Source organism: Castor canadensis, chromosome 11 (genome assembly GCF_047511655.1).
Source record: "Castor canadensis chromosome 11, mCasCan1.hap1v2, whole genome shotgun sequence".
In the NCBI taxonomy this organism is placed as follows: domain Eukaryota; kingdom Metazoa; phylum Chordata; class Mammalia; order Rodentia; family Castoridae; genus Castor; species Castor canadensis.
The window spans coordinates 112,487,984-112,508,222 of record NC_133396.1 but is presented as its reverse complement, the minus strand read 5'-3'; the positions used below and the strand labels follow the sequence as shown (position 1 = coordinate 112,508,222).

At 40.4% G+C, this 20,239-nt stretch overlaps 1 protein-coding gene across 4 annotated transcripts in view; it reads right to left on the bottom strand.

The window, feature by feature from the left end:
- Hhipl2 (HHIP like 2) overlaps positions 1-20,239 on the bottom strand; it is a 201,258-nt gene that overhangs the window by 27,876 nt on the left and 153,143 nt on the right. Inside the window, exon 11 of one of the 4 annotated variants that reach the window (XR_012438969.1) lies at positions 15,376-17,535. The exons of the other annotated variants lie outside the window; for them this stretch is intronic. The gene's annotated coding sequence lies outside the window, so the exon portion shown is untranslated. Of the gene's footprint in view, positions 1-15,375; positions 17,536-20,239 lie in introns of those variants that run through there. 4 annotated transcript variants of the gene reach the window in all.

Genomic DNA, 20,239 nt, shown 5'->3' with positions numbered 1-20,239 from the left:
TGTCTTTTTAAAAGTTAGTTTTCTAAAATGAGAAAAAAGCAGAAATGAAATTGTGATAAATGATTTATAATAATAAAAAACAAAGAAAAGGCAAACATGTTGTTATTCAGTTAAAATGGCTTGGCTGTAAATAACACAGAGAACAGTTAACAATGATTCAAATCTAAATATATTTATCACAAGAAGTGTGAAGGTGGATGGCGTCAGGGTTGGTTCACAAGCTTTCACACAAGGACAGTGATTTGGTATATCTGTGACTCTCTTGAGCTTCCCTGAGTGTCACAAGATGATTGCCAAAGTTCCAAGTGTCACATCCTTACACATCTAAAGGCGGGAAGCACTGAGCTGAGCATATCAGCAAGAGGGAGAAGCCCCCTTTTGGTCCTCCTTTCTTATATCAAGGATAAAAAAGTCTTTCCCAGAAGTCTACCAGCCAAAATTCCCTTATGGCTTGTTGATGTTTCCAGAACATGAAAGTAGTTGAAAAAATATTAGAAAGTAGATAAATTAAAACTCACATTATTTTAACATTGAAGTTTTTATTTATTCCAAAAATATTTTCTTATGATTTTATTTTCTTGACTTTGATGGAAGAAAATTAATGTACACTCTCTTAAAATCATTAGCTATTTAAAATAATTTATAGAATCCTGTGTACAGGGGCATACAAGTGAGAAAGGTTCTCACCATAACCCAAGCAAGAGATGATAGTGGCTTGAACAGAATACAGCAGCCAAGGAGAAAGTGAAAAATGGGCAAATTCTGGAAGTATTTTGTTACTAGAGTTTCTTAGCCAGCTTGGGTTGCCATAACAAAATACCATGGACTGATGACTTAAACAACAAAAATTTGTTTTCTTACAGTTTTAGAGCCTGGAAGTCTGAGATCAGGTTGGCAACATAGTTGGGTTCTTGTGAAGGTTGTCTTCCTGGCATGCAAACAACTGCCTCTCACTGTGATCTCACATGCCAGGGGAAGAGTGTGAGCAGCTCTCTTGTGTCTCTTCTTATAAGGACATTAACACCATTATGATGGAATTTCCATTCCTTACCCCATGACTTCATATCAATGTAGTCACCTCCCAAAAGCCTTGGGTTAGGACTTTAACATATAAACTGGAGGGGCTGCACAATTCAGTCCATAACACACAAATAAAAAGGGTTTTCTGGCACTCGAAGCACTGGAGAACATCACCAGGAGCTAGAGACTCCTGGGAGTCAATTTGGATAGCTATACAAGCCTATTCTCTCCTTTAATGTAGACTGAAACTAGTAACTTTCTTCTAATAGAGCACAGAAAAAGAAATGGGGTATCACCTATAACATTGGGTTATAACTAATGTGGATCATAAAAGACTACAGCAACTTCCATTTGCTGGCATCATCTCTCTCTGGTTCTTCTTGCATGCTTGCCCTGATGAAGAAAACTAAAATGGCCTATTCCAAGGGTTGATGAGAAGCTGGGCCCTCATTTAAACACCCTTAAGGAACTGAGTCCTGTCAACAATCACGGGAGTGATCCTTTCCCAGCCAAGTCTTGAGGCAAGATGCCCAACTCTAGACTGATTTTACCTAGATGCAGCCTTCTGAGAGACAATGAAACAGAGGACCCAAATAAATCATGTCCAGATTCCTGATCTGCAGAAACTCTGAGATAACAAAAGTGCATAGTTTATAGTCATTAAGTTTTGGACATCCTGATGTCAAACAAGCAGTTGTAGATTTAAGTCTGAACTTATGAAGACCAGCTTGGACTGGAGACATAAATGCAGGAGTGTAGTGATTTTGAACTGCATGAGACTAGACAAGATCACCCAAAGCTGAATGTCGAAAAAGAAGAGGACTAAAGATTGAACTCTGAAGCATTCCCATCCCAACATTAAGACATCAGGAAGAAGACAAGGATCCAACAATAACAACCCAGAGAAGAGGTAACCAATGTGTTTGGAATTGAACAAAGAGAAGAAAGTGTATCAAGGATGAGATGACCAGTGGTGCCATATGGTGCTGATTGGTCAAGTAAGGCGAGGTCAGAGAATTAACCATTGGATTTAGCAACATGGGATAGGGAGATATTGACAAAAACCCAATGGAGTGGGTTTAAGAAAATGTGAAGAGGAATTAGAGATGGCAAATGTAGACTATTTAAACTTGAGTTTTATTTATTTAGAGAAATTTGTTGCAGAAGAGAGAAAAAAATAAGAAATAAATGAAATCAAGAGCATTTTTTTCATATTTTCTTTTTTTTGTTGTTTTTATTTTTCATTTTATTTTTATTGTGCTGGGTGGGAGTACATTGTGGCATTTACAAAAGTTGCTACAATATATCAAATATCATTTTTTCAAATATTATTTTTAAGTAGGAGAAATAACAGCATCTTGTATCTAAATGAGGAGGGGAAAGCCGATGATCTTAAAGAGAAAGAAGGAAATTGCTGATGCAAGGTCCTTGAGTGCAAAAGAGGGTAAGATTTGGTGAGCTTTAAATAGGATCACCCAAAGCAACAGGATGGGGGGTGGGGGAGGCAGAGGTATAAGTTCAGATGATGGCAGGGGGATGGAATATGGAGATAAAAGTTAACTTCTTCAATTTCCTAGTAAGGCAGGAATCAAAGTCACCTGGTAGAGTGGGGATAAGGAAGTGCTATGAGAAGTTTGAAATGGTCATTTAGGAATATGGAAGGGAAAATGTACCATGGTAATGACCCTGAACAGTTCAAGTTCCTATTTCAAATTCATGGTCATAAATAGAAAGTCAAACCAGGCATCAAGAGTGTGATTTTCTCCAGCAACATTCATCTATACAGGTATATGAATAAAACAGGTGGAGAGAGACTGTTGCCCAGGGTTGTGCTTTTTCTAAAACTGTAAGGTGAGAGAGGGGCAAGGGAACAGAAGGTATATTAAAAGGAGTGATAATAAGAATGATCATGGAATTTAAACTGAGCACAGAGTGAAGAGAGGATACCAAGAAATGGGGGGCAATGAAAAGCAAGTAGGATCTATTTGTTGGAGATCCTTGTGAGATTGAAGATTTGCTGGAATTCAGGGCTTTAAAGGGGAACAGGTGAAAGGATAGGATACCATTAACAAAACCCAAAAGAAATGAAGCAGAGGTTACAGAGCACAATAAACAGGTATTGAAAGAGAAGGATTTCAAAGTATTTGAAGAGCTGTAGTATGGAAGTAGACATTTTTGTATTATTCTAGGACCAGTGTTTAAGGACAGTTTTAGGACTAGAGGAGTGCTCTATAAAAGGAGAGATGAAATAGGATGCTTACAAAGGCAGTGAAATTTCTAGAACTGTTCAAACAGAGGCTGGATAACCACCCAGCCTCTGTGTAACACAAGAGGGAAGGCTCCTGAGGTAAATACATCACATTCAAAGCCAAGCAACATTCATTCTGCTCAAAGCTTTCATTTTTCTTAAAAGTGTTGCCTTATTGTAGGTCCCCAAAAGGAAATATACAATAATGTGACCATATTTGCTGGTGGGACTACTGTCCCTGCTCCTGGTCTCTTTGACCTTTGTAGTGATAAGGACTCTGAAGTTCTTCAAGCATCAACCTAAGCCATTTTTACAAGTGACCTCTTTCCAGGGGCTTCTTCAAACAAAGAAAGATAAAGATGGAGCATCAAATCCAAATGTATTGGATTGGTTTCTATCTCTTTCTTATTCTGAGCTCTATCCACAGCTCTCTTTCAGGCCTCTACACACCACTTGCTGTTCATTATTTGGCCTTATTCACCTGAAAAGGCTGATCCCTTCTTGCACCCCATCCTACTTTCAAGTCAACTCAAAAGCAGCCTGCCCATGAGAACTCCCCAGTCTGTCCCCATCCCTGTGCCAACACAGAGTTGTCTCTTTTCTCCTCTAAGCTATTTTTATAAGACATTTCACACATTGTGGGTGAAGGAGAAATATTTCTCCCCACCTTCTATATTTCTAAGATATTTCCACTCAAGAACCCTTTTTCCACGTGAAGGATTATCACAAGAAACAATTGTAAACTCTCTCTAATGGCTCATTTCCAGAACAGAAAGAGCTATACTCTGATTGAAGCCTGACATTTAATGATCCATGTTTTACTAGGGAGAATACTCACTGGGCCTCAAAAGCAGAAACCAGCCCAGTTGTTGTGTTGTTTTTCATTTCGTATGGTTAGAGACAGCTTCTACTCTTGTCCTGGTGAAGGGCAGCACCCATGAGAATAGTCCATTCTTCTCTGTGGGCTTTGTGGTTAGTAAGAACATTTAGAAACATCTTAATGGGTATAATCACGATAGGATGGAAGCAATGACTCCTCACCATGATCTCAAATCTAATTCATATTCACCAATACAACTTGTCAGAAACAATACTTGAGGTTGTAAGATGCTTCTCCAGAGTAATAAATCAGTACCTTATTTCCCACTTAGCTAGTGTTGTTTTAATGATTTCCCTTGTCCCTAGAGAAAGCCCCTGCCCTAGGAAAGGAAAAGTGAGTGTTGATTCAACTCTCCCCCAATCCCTTACACTTACCATTTACTCTAAAGTATTAATCTTTCAATGCACAGATGCTTTGCTTCCAAACAAGATTTTATAACCTTTGAAAGCAGGAACATAATGCAGCTTTTTATAACTCCTCTAGCACCCATCACAGCACCATGCAGATAATTGATATTCAATAGATTACTTGTTAACAGTACTATCCACAAGTAGCTGTAAACCCATGAATCACCATCCGTGCCCTTGTGCCGCCAGCTCCCCAACCGAGCCTTGATATCAAATATGAGCATCTCAGCAATTGAGTAAAAAATGAGACCTGGGAGGACATTTGAATTCCCAGTGTATTTCATTTGTTTTCCCCATCAGCACAAGCAAAGTAATTTCTCATCCTCTGTCTGAAGGCCTCAACATTTCAGAAACAATATAGATTTTATCTTTGGTCCATTTAATTGAACATAAAAAGCAAGGTCACTGCAATCATTTGGTTGGTCTCTGTGCCTTTAGAGTTACCCCATCAATTCAGAGAGAATATTTAGCTCTTCTGTCACCTACTGGTTAGAAACAAAACAAATGGTATTAATAGTTCCTTAATCTTCTCATTAAGGCAGGCAAATAGGTTGGAGATTGTGACAGTACTGCAGTGAGTAAGAAAAACAAGTTTTCGTGGTTCTTTCTAATAAGACTTAAGGTAGCAAAAAGCATTATGAATGCTTTCGATTCTACATAAAAGAGAGGAAAAGAAAATATACATTCTAGTCATATTTTACTTGATTATTTTCACTTTGAAATAAAACCATTTTTTCTCTCAACTACATCATTACTTCAAGGAAGGATATATACATAGGAAAAAGAACCACTAAAGATTTGAACTGTGAAACAAATAGACCAAGGTCAAATGCATTGTCCAGGCCAACCCAGTGGCCTCTGAATCTGAGCTCAGTTGTACATGCTTCTTACCAGAGAAGCCCAAACATCTAACAAATATTATCACTTGCACATAAATGTGAACAGCCTCTGAAATTAAAACTTAAAGCAGCCATAACATGTTCTGATGCACTTTGGCCCTTCATACTGGAGAACAGAATGTACTAATGGTGGTATATAATATTACAAACAAGTAATTTATTGAATGTCAATTCTCCAACTCTCTTTTCCTCTTTAAAGTCCTATCTAGGACGTACTGGTGAAATGAAAACTAGCCTCTTGGCCTTCCTTGCATGTTCTTAGATCCACTTAGAGTCACAAAACAAAACACTCTACTTAAGCTTTCACTTATAGCACAGATCAGAGGTGCATAAAGCCAACACAACTAAATGTAGGAACCCATTCCCCTCTGTTTCTGTATGTCCCTGGGCAGAGCACCTGAGGCTGTTGACTATCCTGCATTTGCAATTATTGAGCATCTACTTTGTGCTGGTTCCCTAAGACTCAGGTTGGAGAACTTGGAAATAGATATCTTGAGCTTCACTGAAGACATCATCTGGCAGGAAAGACAATAGCATGAAATAAGTGCTTTTAACAATATAAAGAGAGATATGGAAGGGTAAATAGATCAAACAGTTTTATGACATATGGCTCAGAAATCCTTCAGAAAAGTTCTGAGCAAAATGTGAAGTTTACACGACTCTTAGAGGTCTCAAGAATATCTTTAGAATCAATAGTGAGATAATTTTGCTTCCGTCCTGGGAAAGATGTGAAAAAGAATGCAGGAGAGTAAGTTGATTTCCCAAGGAACAGAAGGGAATGCCAATCAGCACCCCAACTCATGACACTATCTCGCCTCCAAAACTTAAAGCCCACCCTCTCTGATGCTCCTCTCTGACCACCAAAGTCAACCCCATTTTCCCAGTCCATTTCCTACATGATTAGCTCAACCATTGTGATTTCACTGGAATACCCAGATCTTCATTCTCACCAGAATCCAGAGTATTAGGTTCCAACACACCATGATCAAAATCAATTTTTGAACATCTATCATATGCACCTATAAAAATATTTCATCTCTATCAAACCTACTGAACATTTACATCATAGCTTCTTATTAGTTCTTACATCCACTCAAAGGTATGTTCCATTCTTGCACCAATTTTGCTGATGAGGAAAGAGAAACTTACAGAATGTTTTGGTTAGCTGTTGCTGCATAACAAATGAACCCAAACCTAAGTGTCCGAAAACAATCATCTATCATTGTTTCTCATACTGATGTGAGTTGACTGGGGCTCAGTGGGCAGTGCTTGCTTGCAGTCTCTAGAAATTGTAGCCAGATGTCAAAGTGGGGCTACAGTTCATCAATGGCTCAGGCAAGCCAGACCTCCAAGATAGCTTCTTTACTCACATGTAAAGAATGCTCCAGAATGTCTCCACATGGCCTCTTTCTCCAGCGCAGTACTCAGACTTCTTACATGGCAACTCAAAAATATCAAGACAGACCTGCTAATGCTCTTGAAAGCCACACCCAGAACTAGCTTACTATCACTTTTATTAGACTGTAATGATCAAAGCAGACTCAGGCCAGCCCAGATTCAAGATTCCACTCCTTGATAGAAAGGTGTAAAATAATGTGTGGTCTTCTCTAATCTGCCATACAGAAGTTAAACAATTTACCCAAGGTCATGCAACAAATATGGTTGAGCTTGGACTCAACTCTGGACAAAGTGACTCCAAAGCCCATTAACCAACCATTTTGTTCACTTTCCATGAAGGTACTTCCAATAAGCTGGCAGTATAGAACAGAAGAAGTAAGCCTGACAAAGACTCTTCCTCTCATGGCATGCAGGGAGAGACATAACTGAGGACATGGGCTCTCTGAGGACCTTGGCCCTTCACTGAGTCCCACTGAAGGTGCTGGCCCCTGTATTTCACAGACCAAGGCCCCATGACCTGGCACTTACAGTTCTCCTGACCTTAACATAAAGACCTCTAGACGTATAAAATATATTCAAGCCACAAGTAATCCAAATTCTTGAATACACCAGGAGTATGATAGGTAGAAACTCAAAGGGCAACTACAGCATTCTGTTGTAGTACCAGATTTTAGGCCAGGCCAAGTACAGAAACCACCCAGAGCTTTACTCGAACAACAGTGAAGGTAGGAGTGAGCACGGTTGGGAAATGGAGGTCCTTTATGAGTGCTCTGTCCAGGGAGCACTCTGTTGCCCAGAGACTGGCAAGTAGTAATGACCAAACTGGCATGGTCTTAAAGATTCTGTCAGAAAAGAATTGTGGAAAAGGAAAGTGGGACTGAAGGAAGAGATGGGGAATAGAGGATGCACAGAGCAAACAAGTAAGGGTATGAGGGGACAGTATTCCCTGAACCAAGAGGAATGGTCAGGATCTCCAAGAAGAGACAGGGGGAGGCAAGAGCCTGAATCAGGATGTCCTTTGCCTCCTCCAGGGCCACTGGATCTGCTCATGCTCTTCAAAATGACTCTAACTCCTTGGTACCCACCAGATTCCTTGGCACTTTACCCGTGAGTGGAACGCACCTTTTCAAGCACTATTTCTACCCTTCAGCCTGCACCATCATTCTTTCTTATCTCTCCATTGCGAGTAGCTTGGTCATACTGCTTTTCATTAATCATTCATCAGCCCTACTCTCTGATCCGCTGTGACATCATTGCCTTCTGTAAGAATCTTCTGCCCATCCACAGTCATTACGAGAAATGCACAAATTGCTACACACATTTCATTTGCTCAAGGCAGTTGTTTTTATGAGCAGTGGTGAAAACAAAATTCCATTATGTCAAAGTTAATTCCTCTGCAGCACATCGATAGATGCTTCTCAGAGGCAGTGCATTAGCCCAGCTGTAGCCAGTAGCTTAGAGGGCTGACGAAATTAAAATTTCCATGAGGCATTCATTGTTAGAATCACAATAATGGCCAATTCTTCCATTTACCTGGGGTTGCCTCATCTGAATGTATCCCAAAATGCGTCACTACCTACTTATGCATTGCTCATCCATCAGCTAAAATGGTGTACCCATTAGCTAGCTCCAGCCAATGTACTCCTGCCTCCATTTAAAACCAAAGAAATGTGACCTGAGAGACATCTCACATAGAACTAATCAGCTGTGACTCACCTTCTTCTTTCCAGTCAGTGTGCTCTCCCAGGAATTCTATTTGGCCAGGGATCTCACAGCTGCTTCCCACAGGCAGCTGGCACGGATGCACAAGGAACCCATTATGACCAAAATCCCTGAAGCAAAGGAAAACAGGTGTGGATTCTGCTGTGGAAGCTTATATGGCTTCCTATAAGACAAGTATAGAAAAGGTCATCACCTTGTATTTTCCTTCTCACTCCATGAGAAAGGAAAGGGATGTATCACTGGCAACCTGATGAGAGAAGAAGACAGTGGCAACACAGTGAACTGAAGGGGCTTGCAAGGGGAAAAGAGGACTTCTTCAGACTGAGACTCCTTTGGGGGGGTTGAGAGAGTCCAGAAATTAAAGATTGAGAAAGGAGTTCAAAATGACTTTGCCCTCCCCTCTTCCATCATTTTACTTCATGAATTCATTCTGACAAAAAACAAATTCAACACAGTAATTGCCATGTAGGTTTCTCTTACCCCAGCTTAAGGAAATTCTGATGTCACTATTTTAAGAATGACAATGACATTTGTCAAGGGAGACTGACTTGCATCCATCAAAGAAGAAAACAACTGAAGAAAGGGATATTGCTTACTAGCTCCAAATGACCATGATTGACCATCTAGGGTAGATGAGGTTACTAAATCATTTCTCACCTCCACATATTGTTTCTTCATAAGCTTAGGCAAGGTTGTCATTTGGTAAATATCTGTGACCTATTGTCCAGTGAGGAGAATAGGGGAGGGTGGGGATGATGGCTGAGAAGCTAAGGATATGATCAAGGCTGAGCGATGACTGACATTATGTACTAGAATCTGTTGGCAAACAGAAAAAGCATAGGTGCTATGTGTGGATAAGAGGTTCTGACATGACCTTGAGAATCTTGGGAAGGGAAAATTTAACTGTCAAGAGTCAAAGAGTTTGGAGGGTGGGTACTGAAATAGTTTGAACCCTCCACCCAAGCTTCCATGGTTATCACTTGCAATATTGAAAAGTAATAGATAGTGAATAACTGAAGGTGACCTGAACTCCAAAATCTAATAAAGAGAATGCAATGCTTCCCAAAAGTTGTGGGGGTTTAGGAGGTATTTAGGTTATTTGAAGTGGATTTTCCATGCACTTCTCACACTTCTTAGCCTTTTCCTCTGGAATTCTCAATAGAAAGGGAGTACTCAGGGCAAAATACAGTTTTATTCATAACTGCAAATGAGACTAAGAGCTCCAAAATGCAGGATTTCTTGAACAAAACCAAATTAGACCACATGGCTCAGGACAGAACTAAGTAGGGCCACCCACTTCCTTCCAACACACAGTTTGACTCTTACATGCTTAAACATGTGCTTCAGGAGTGAGAAATATGGCAGAATTTCACAAGAAGTCTTAAGGTCTATTGAAAGGGGCTGGCCACTTTGTACCCAGAGACCCAGTGGATATCTGCACATTGGCAACCCTTCCTGCGAGGAGAGGGTAAAGAAAATGTTCAAGTGTGAGTCAGAACTTACCCAAACACAGAGAGGTCTGGGTTTGTTGAAACATTAAGGGAAAAGACAAAAATCGTATAAACTAGAAAGTTCCAGAAAGTTTATACATCCAGTGAAAGACTGACTGAGAAATTACCTTTCTTAGTAGAGAAGTAGAGAGCTCATGCATCTAGTTAGTGCACCAATAAGGCATGATCCTTTCCCAAGTCCATAGAAAACCAAGTTGAAGTAATATCCAGCAAGTGCATGGAAGAACACACAACCAGCTGGGATCCTTTACCATTTCGGGGCCAGCGAAGACTTTTAGGAAATGCTGTAATTGTGAAGTGAAGGGACTGTACCTAGATCACTTAACAAATGGGCACTAATACTCAGGACTTAAACATACTATCCCAGTCAGATGATGGCAAACACATGTTTAATGTACCCATAGCCCATGTGTAGTTCAGTGTTTTGTGTCACTAACACAGGAGAATTGGATGCCCATGAAATATGCTGACTGCCCAGAACAGGTTTGGGAGCTTGGCTCGTTGTTCAGCTTCCTAATGTCCTTGAACACATACTATGCCCTCCCTCTGTGGTCTGACCATATTAGAAATGAAGAACAGTTAGGTAGCACAAAGTCTGGTATCTAATAGGTGACAAAACAGGGGAAGAAGAAAAGAGAAAGAAAGAACTGAACCCCTTTTCCAAGAAGGCTCTCCAAAAGTCTGTCAATGCAGTTTTGAGGGGAAACAAAGGTGAAGCAGCAAGTTTCATATCCTCATCAATCACAGCCATTCAATTTCAGTTTTATTTATGGGGATTTATGCCAGATTTCATTTGGCAGAAGGAAAAAACCTTCTGAGCAGCTCTGTTCTAGAAAGGATAAAGAATAAGGATTCCTAATATAGCATGAAACAAAACTCTTGGCCTCCAACATAGCCAAATATACATTGACTCAAGCATAGCTAGCATTAGAACTGCTATCTTCTGCCTTATTTACCCTCTCCTCTCCTGCTTGTAGCTCACCAATCCCAATATCATATGGTGTAAAGAAAAGAGATGCAATGGGGAGGTTTGTGTTTTGTTTGTCAGTGATGTAAATTGTACTAATCACTCAACTTCCCTTAGCCTCTACTTTCCTTGACTGAAAAGCACATCATGATTCATATCCTCCCTATCTCCCAGTGTTGTGGTGCACATGATTTGTGTGAAAGAGTTTTTCCTCTGAAAGAGCATTATGCAAATTCTGACTATCTTATAACATCTATGCATGATGGATGGGTCAATGAACTAGACTCCCAAGTTTAGGAAATCAGTACTAGGGAAGTCACAGGATAAAGAATTTGAGATACCATTGTCTTCCACTGGCAGTATGGGTAGTCTGAAGACCATCTAAGTCAGAATTAGAGGGGGAGCCTCCAAGCAGCCTTCTAAAGGTCATACTCTCCACTAACTTCCGGGAGCAACAGCCACCCTGCCTCTTCTGTTGCTCTGCTTCAGCACTGCCCCAGAGTCACTGAGGGCCACAGAGCTTCTTGCACCTTATCCATTCAGGCTCACTACTCCATGACTTGACAGCCAACAGGATGCAGATGGAAAACAGAACAGGACAGCCCAATGACTGAGAGAAAGTTGAACCTCAAATTTACTCATTGAACCTTATTCAATACTCTCTTTCACAAGAGCACTGATCATGAGGTTCAAGCAGAAAAATAAATGATTTCAGCTAGAATCAGACAATAGAGAAAGAAACTACCATGTGACTGTCCTGTATTTTCAAAAGAGAAAGAAGTCCATACATGATTCTAAGATACGCAAATACCAGGACTACAGTGATCTAGATTAGTAGATGGCAGTAATGCCCCCCTCAAGCCTCAGCAATTTCTTAAGCACCAGAAACCACTGCACCAGGCTATTGAACCCACTTTACCAGGAGTGCTTCTGATTGCTCTACCATCCATTTCTGCCATAGATTTAGACATGAAAATGCCACTGAACACTGCAGTCAGTTTTTAAATCATAAATTAAACACAGGCTCAAATGCAAGGCATTACCTTAAAATGGAGAAGTATATTATAGCACTTTTAAATGTTGTGCCACAAGCAAATGTATATCTTATAAATCACTGTCCTCATCATAATTAATGACATTGAGAGGTAAACATGTTCACCATCTCTAGATTGTAAAATTGGAACCACATCATTGAACAGCAAGCTGGATAACAAAAAAGTCAAAAAAAAAAAAACCATGCTGCATAGGAAAAGCATGCTGTTGTCTCTTCCATAAAAGGCAAGGTTGACTGAGAAATAATTGCATGAAGCCATGAAATTTTTAAAAGGAATCTGAAAGTATTCGTGATTATACTTGACCTTTAAATACTATCTTGCCTTTTTCAAAGCCCTTTCACAATCTTTACCTAATTTGATGCTCACAACATTCTGAAAACTAGCTACACAGATACAGTTCCCATTTGACAGGTGGGCAAACTAAATTTTAAATATGTTATTTGACTCTCCTGTGGCCAGACTGCTGGTAAGTGACAGAGCTGAGCCTTATACCCAGGACTCCAGGCATTCATCTCAGTGTTCCCTGTTTGTAAAACCTGCTGCCATGAGAGCTAAGGAAAAGCAAATGAAAGTCTTAGAGGAAGCATTAGGTTGTCAGACTTCTCAGAATGACATATTACAAACAAATGAAGGTCAAGAAGTGAGTCATGATGCAGGAAGGCAATCCCTCAACATTGCAATGTTGTGGATCTATCTAGACTTCATTCCCATTCACTCATTTCTCCAGTTAACACATGGAGGCATAGAAATGTGGAAGGATGGGCTCAGAATAAAGTAAGAACATTCCAAGCTCTTCCCTCTGCCAGGTCCACCACCAATTAACCACATCATTAAGTGCACACTGGACACCAAGTCCTGAGGAAGAAAGGAAGGGCCTACAAATGAAGCAGAAAACACAGTCCTGCCCTGGGCAGACCTGCTGAAACAGCTCTCCCAAGGCAAGCAAGATAATTAACAGAGTTGAGGTTTCACTTTCCTATAAGGACTTTGGGAGCTCCACTACTGGAAAGTCCTTATCTCATTGACCATGGCTCTATTTCTTATGAATCCTCACTCATTTTTGCCTGATTATTTTCCACTTCACCATTTCTTCAGTGGAGAATAAGGATGCATTTTGAGAGTGACTATCTCCCAAGTCCACTCAAGCTATCAATCTACCTACCTTTTGAGGCAGGTTGTGTGTGTGTGTGTGTGTGTGTGTGTGTGTGTGTGTGTGTGTGTGTTTGTGTGTCTTTGCCTTGGATGCACAATTCCATTAAAATATTCATGGTCATAGAATAAGGCAGATCCCATCAATCTAAGCACCATCTTTACAATTTATTATCCAAAGACTATACTTTTAGGATTATTTCTATAGTTTGTTGTCATTTATTATCCAACTTATTATCCCAGCAAACAAAAGCATAAGCTCTGTAAAATCTGGGCTTACTAATAAAAAGAGTTTTATACCCAAGAGCTGAATGGGCTATCTGCCCCCTGAGACAATACATATTTACTAAATAGTGAATCAGCAAATTGGACTGATGGCTTGTCTCATTTGCTTTAAGCAGATTGGTCTTCCCAACTCTCCACTTTTCTGGCTATAATCTAGTGAAATGTTTTCCTTTCCAATTTTCATGAAATACTACTCCTTGGTTCAGGGAGAAACATAATTCTAAACCTTGTGAAGAAAACAGAGACTAAAAAAATAGGATGTGACATTGTTGGAGAAAACTTCAGACCTCCCAGCCAACTACCAAAAGCCAGAGATTTTCAGCAGGCTGAGGAAAGACCCAGGGGCTCGCTCTATGGAAACAACATGGCGATCCACCAGCAGGGCTCCAGCAGCTTCCTCTCACTCCCTCCATGCATCAAGGCTAATTAAGTTGCCAGACAGACTAACAATGTTAAACATTTTAAGAGACAGATTTCCACCCTCTAAAACAGCTTGTGCAGCAACACCTCTTTTCTGGATTCAGGCATAACAGCTTCTAACCTTTCTCAGAACGTTTGGTGGGCCCCCTGGAAATAGAGCAAAGGGGCAGAATGCTTGTCAACAGTAGGGAAGCATGGTATTCTCTTGATTCAAGGCTTCTCAACAGTGGCACTATTGACATTTTGAACCAGATAATTCTCTGCTGTGGGGGCATATTGGCTTGTTAAGGCTGCCATAACAAAACACCACAAACTGGTGACTTAAAACCACAGAAATGTATTCTCTCATAGTCCTGGAGGCTAGAAGTCTGAAATTAAGGTGTCAGTAGGGTTGGTTCTTCATGAGGGCTCTGAGGGAGAATGGGCTCTGGACATCTCTCTCAGCTTCTAGGAGTTGCCAGCAATCCTTGGTGTTCATTGGCTTATTGATGCATTGCTCCAGTCTCTTTCAATCTTGACCTGGTTCCCCTGTGTCTCTGTTACCACTCCATTGTCTTCCTCTAAGGATACCAGTACCATGGCATTAGTGGCCTACTTACTTCAGTATCTTAACAAATAAAATCTACAACAAACCTACTTCATAATTAGGTCAACTCTGAGATACTGAGGATTAGTATTTCCATGTATCTTTTTTTTTGTAGGTGGGGGGAGAAAATCCAACCCATAACAGAAGAGAATCTTGGACAATGAATGTAAGATGTTTAGCCACATCCCTGACCTCCACCCTCCAGATGTTAGAACTTTCCCTGACATAACAGCAAAAAATGGCTCCATACATTGCCAAATGTCCCTGCAGACAAATGTCCCCTGCCCCTGGTTGAGAATCAATGTTCTAAGGCATTGGGTCAGAAAGATAAAAGTTTAATTCTAATTACTAGTGTTGTGACTTTAAAAAACTTTGGTTACACTCTCCAGAATTCTCTTTACTCACCTATCTCATGGGGTCACACTGTTGCTGAGGATTAAACAAGGTGGTGTATGGAAACTAATTGCCGAATAATGAGACCCAATAACTATTGTCTTTCCTATAACAGGGAAGCTTCCTCTGTAGAATTCTCTACAGCTATTAGTATTTACTGTCTTGACTTTGAACTCTGCACCCACCTGCCCAGAAGGAAAAGAGCCAACCAGGTCTGCTCTACATCTACTGCTAGTGAAAGAAAGTCTCCTTATAGCCCAGTTGAGGCCTTCCCAGCATCTGTGACTGCGACACCAAAGCTGCAGATAGCCATATAGCATAGCCAATGAAGGGGAAGATCTGGTATGACCAGAATGTTAATGTGACTGCCTTGCACTGTGGACCATATCAGCCCAAGTGAATGCTGCAGAAAATCCACTACAGGAGAGAGGGATGGAGAAGACAAAGATCTGGCTCTTAGATGCTCAATATGGCATCTCTGCAGAGACCTTGTCCCTCTTGCCATGACAACACATATTGAGCTCTCATGCTAGTTATTTATTATAATAAATATCACAATGAACTGTGATTGCTGAGTTACTGGTCTAGTTCTCTCAACAGGTTGGGGAAAGATAGAAACAACATCTTATTCATATGTCTAACTCATATGCTCAAAAGATGTGCCTGTTACATGACAGAAACTCAGTCAAATGTAGATGTTTATTTATGGGCCACCCCATATCCCCAAGTTCTCGAGCCTTTGTGATAACATTTTTATGTAAAGCTCTTATACAAATAATCCAAGCCCATATTCCATGAATCACGGGAAATTTCCTTATTTTTCAGATTTCCATTTATCAGGTAATTTGTGAACCTTCTCAAAAATGGCTAACATGTTCCACAAATCTGTCCTGGTTAACATAGTACACTTTCATCAGAAATCCTTGACATCTTGTCAGGGTCACTCCATATAATTTCAACTAAAGTATATGGACACCCAACCCCCCATCCTAATTGCTCTGTACACTGCTAAGAGCAGGCTTATAGAACTTAACAGATCCCTTACCAAAACTCTGAGAAACCAAGTGACCACACAAGTTGCTTTCATCTGCTAGTACCTTTAGATACTCTCAGGGTCACCCGGCATCTATTTGACCTCCTATTCCTGTCTCTTTCCTCACAGGCTACATCCCCAGAGGAATCTCAAAGTCTTCCTCTGCCCCAGCTCCTTCCCATCCCAAGATGACTGACAGTGAAAATAGTCTCCTTCAGTAATAAGGGTTATGTTGATCCCTGTTGTTCTCCCCAAATAATCACTACATTTATGAACAAGTTTCAAAATGTAGGCTTATCCCATCTTGAATAAGACCAATGAGGAGAAGCATTACTGTAGTCTCAGTAATGTTTTCCTCAGCCCGGACTGATGATTGTCATAGTCATTCCTCTAGAGTAAGGCAAAGAAAACTTCAAGCCTACCCACTTCTCAATCCGGTGTAGTCCTCTGAAGCAATATGGGTCACAAAAATATCCAAATCACCCAAGAAAAAAGAAAATCCTTCCAACATAAGAATGTCCAATTTGCATTGCTAAACAGAGGACTTAACATCTCAGTCTGTAGCACTTTGATTAACTACCTTACTGGCTTAGGTCTCCCTCACTGCATTGGGTATGCCTGTGCCTCAGGTTTGCCTCGTTACAGGGACTTACCTGAGATCAGATCCTTAAACTATGGAAGTGCATTGCGCTTTTTTCTTTGATTGCTGACCAGGAAGGGTGAATTCAAGTAGTCTATGTTTGATATAGTGTAAGAGCTTTTATAAATGCTACAGTGTACCCGCCCAGCACAACAATAAAAAAAAAAGTTCCTTCCCATTTTGGGGAAACTTCCCTTGTGCAGATCCACAGAACTTAAATGCAGTTGGTTCTCATTCTTTCCACACCTTAGCAAGGGCACATACAAGGGCTGCTGCTATGTTTGTTGTTCCAAAGTGTGCCATGTACACCTTAGTCACCCTTGATTTAGTGTAATAATATTCCAGCAGATGAGAGTAAAATGTCTGACAGGAGGAATGTTTTTGCATGGTTTACATAAAGGCTCTCTGTGGGTTATGGGTGGTTTCATACAATACTATAAATCGCAAGCAAGTGATACAAAGATCAAAGTTCAGGGAGAATAGCTCTGCATTGGCAATGACTGTTGAATAGTCCTGGAACCCATGTCTAAGTGTTGTAGTGGCCAGTGGTGGCAGCATCAAGTTAAGGCTGAATATAATGCAGCAGCATGGTTTATTAGTGGCTGTGGATGCAGCATAGCCCAAATGTTCATTCTGCTGAACCTCCCTTAGTTACTATTTTCTACACCAGATTTCCACCCTCTCCACTGATTCTGTAATAATCAGGATCCTCCCAACTCCATGCTTGCACTGAGCAGCTAGATATAGCTGGAGATAGACTCATAACCAAGCAAAACTGCCCAGCAGTTTGTAATGTTCCCATGATTAAATTTATTTCCCACTTTTCAAGATACTATTTTATGTGTTTTTCTTTCTGCTCAATGTCTTCAATGTCTCCTCTCCCCATTGCCATCTTCAGTTGGTAACTTCATGCTTCATTCCACTGAAAAAATAGGAAAAAAATACATCTATACCCTCCTCTCATTTTTCCCTCCTGTTGCAATGACTGGATCATCTCTGATCCTGCTTAGCTAACCCTAACTCTAATAGTAGAGTTCATCCCTACTCATCTACTCAAATGACTCCAGCCTGCAGTCATACTTCTCTCTCCCACATCATCAATTCTCCCTCTCTGAACAACATTCCTATTTCAATCAGCATCACTATAACCTGCTGTTACATTACATGAAAAACAAAACCGGAACTTCCTTCAGCTCACCAGCAAACCCCTACTTGGGATCTCTGACAGGATTAGTGGGACAAGCCAGCCACCTGTAGATGTTGCTTGTGTTAGAACCCTCTCATTATGGAGGGGTATCAACTTGTTCTCACTACAACAGATGCTTATTTTTAAATATGGATTTGCTTTCTCATCCATCATGATTCTGGCAGTATGTCCATTGTGACTTTCTATATGCCTCACAAACCATTATATGCCATAGAACATTGTTTTTGACCAAGAGTTACTCTTTATAAGCAAAGAAATAAGGACATCTGGTTGATGTCTGTGGAACTTAATTGTACTATAATGTACCCCATCACCCAAAGACAGCTGGTGGAAAGTTTCAATGACCCATTGAATCTTCACTATGGTATGAGCTTGGAAACAATACTATGATATCAGGTACCATAATACCCGATGGTGTATATACTCTGAACCAGCAGTCTACATGTGGTGCTATGTCCACCACAGTCAAAGACACAAGGCAAAAAAATGAGGGAGTAAAAGAAATACATCAGAATGGCTACGTCTAGAGGTGCTGACTGTGTCCAGTATCAGCTGAGTCCAGCAATGGCAACAATGCACAGTAGTGATGGTGTCCATACTCTGGACTGGTTGTGTTTGCTTTTGGTTCTGCCTATTTTCCAAATTGAGTTCTTTAGTCTTCCCTATGAGTTCTGTGACATCATATCCTTCCATTTCCCTCCCAAAAAATTCTTTTACAGCTTAAATTATTCACCCTTGGTTTCTATTTCTTGAAACCAAACACCAGTCTGTCATGGAAGGCCCTACACAAAGATAATTTAGAAACCACATGCACTCCCCAAAATGGGGGTTTTCTAGCTTTAAACATTTGAACATTCAGTTTCCATCAGGCCTCACATTACAAATGAATGAAGGTGAGAATGAGTGAACTCCAGTTTTCAGCTCCCCAGAGTAGGGAACTATGTGTTTAGAACCCCAAACATTAAACCTGAACTCCCCACTTCCTTACACTGCTTGACCTGTTAGTCTTGCCAGCCATAAAGTGATTCATGGAACCAGTCAGTAGTAGAACAAAGCAGGGGATGTGGATTTACTGTATCTCCCCCACTCCCCGGGGTGGAGAGTAGATGAATGCTGGCACTATTCTGGCTCCAATTATAAGAAATTCTTAGACTAAAACTGATATTCTTTAAGTTGTGATACAAATTGATATAATGCCTTTCTACCATGCTTGTACCTTGAAAAGGCTGATGGGATAAAAAACAACCATAAAACTTGTGTATCACATTTGTGTCTATTTAGAACTTTTTTCACATCCAAACCACCACTACCAGAAAACAAAAGATAAAATACAACAAATCTAACAAAAGCACAGATCCTAACCATCACAATCTATTGCTGTGCAATCTTGCAAGATAAATAGCTATGGTGTTCTGCTCATTAACATACTTAGAACAAAAAGCAAAAGAAAAATTATCAGCAAACATTCTCTACCTCCACAAAAATAGTCAGGAAAATGGCACTTTCTGACATCCACAGTACATAGCTTACTGTGGTATCTTAAATTCACGGTAGTGTTTTAAAATATGTTTGATTACTATTCAGGTATTATAAGGCCAACAGATCAGGAGATGGTGGCCATTAAAGAGATAATTTGTCACTCAGGATTCCCAAGAGAAGGAAGCACTCCACACAGAGCCACATGGGGAAGCACAAGGGTCAGGAGGTGGAAAAGGGGTGAGAAAACATGGCAAGAGTCTTTATGTTGGCTTCCATGGAAAAGCAAAGCTAAGAATTGACTAGTTCAAGTGATTCAGTGGGCTCTGAGCTATAGGGGTGGTCTCCAATTCTCTGGTGCTTGGCCCTGACAAGGTTAGGGAAGAGGAATATGGCCTCTTCCAGAAAGAGGAGGTGACTCTGAGTATGAGCTCAGAATTTATTAGTTTTGTGTATATATGAATGGCCCACTCCTTAGCAAATCCTTCTCTATTTCTAAAAATTAGCTCTCCTTGGGAAAGGCAGAAGATGTTATCAATATAAGCCATGATACTGCAACTTCCTGAAAGGCCCTCTGCATCATCAAACTATAGTTGTAAGACCATGGCTTTTAAGATCCCTTGATTTGCAAATGACAAAAAAAATAAATAAAAAGAAATGAAAAATTCAAAGTAGCTTAAACAAGAAAAAGAGATGTACTGGCTCATAAGTCTCCTAGTCCAGAAGTAAGGCTGGCTTCTGAAATATTTGATCCAAGAGTCAAGCCCAGTTTTTTTGCATCTCTGGCTGTGTGTTCTCCGAGGCCCGTCCTCACTGGGCTTCCCTCACCAGAGCAGGATCACAGGGGTTCCAAGCTTACATCTCCTCTTTCTACCACTGAATTCAGAGAAAGAGAGACAAGGTCATTTTTCCAGAAGTTCCTGCAAATGTCATCCTGGCTTTC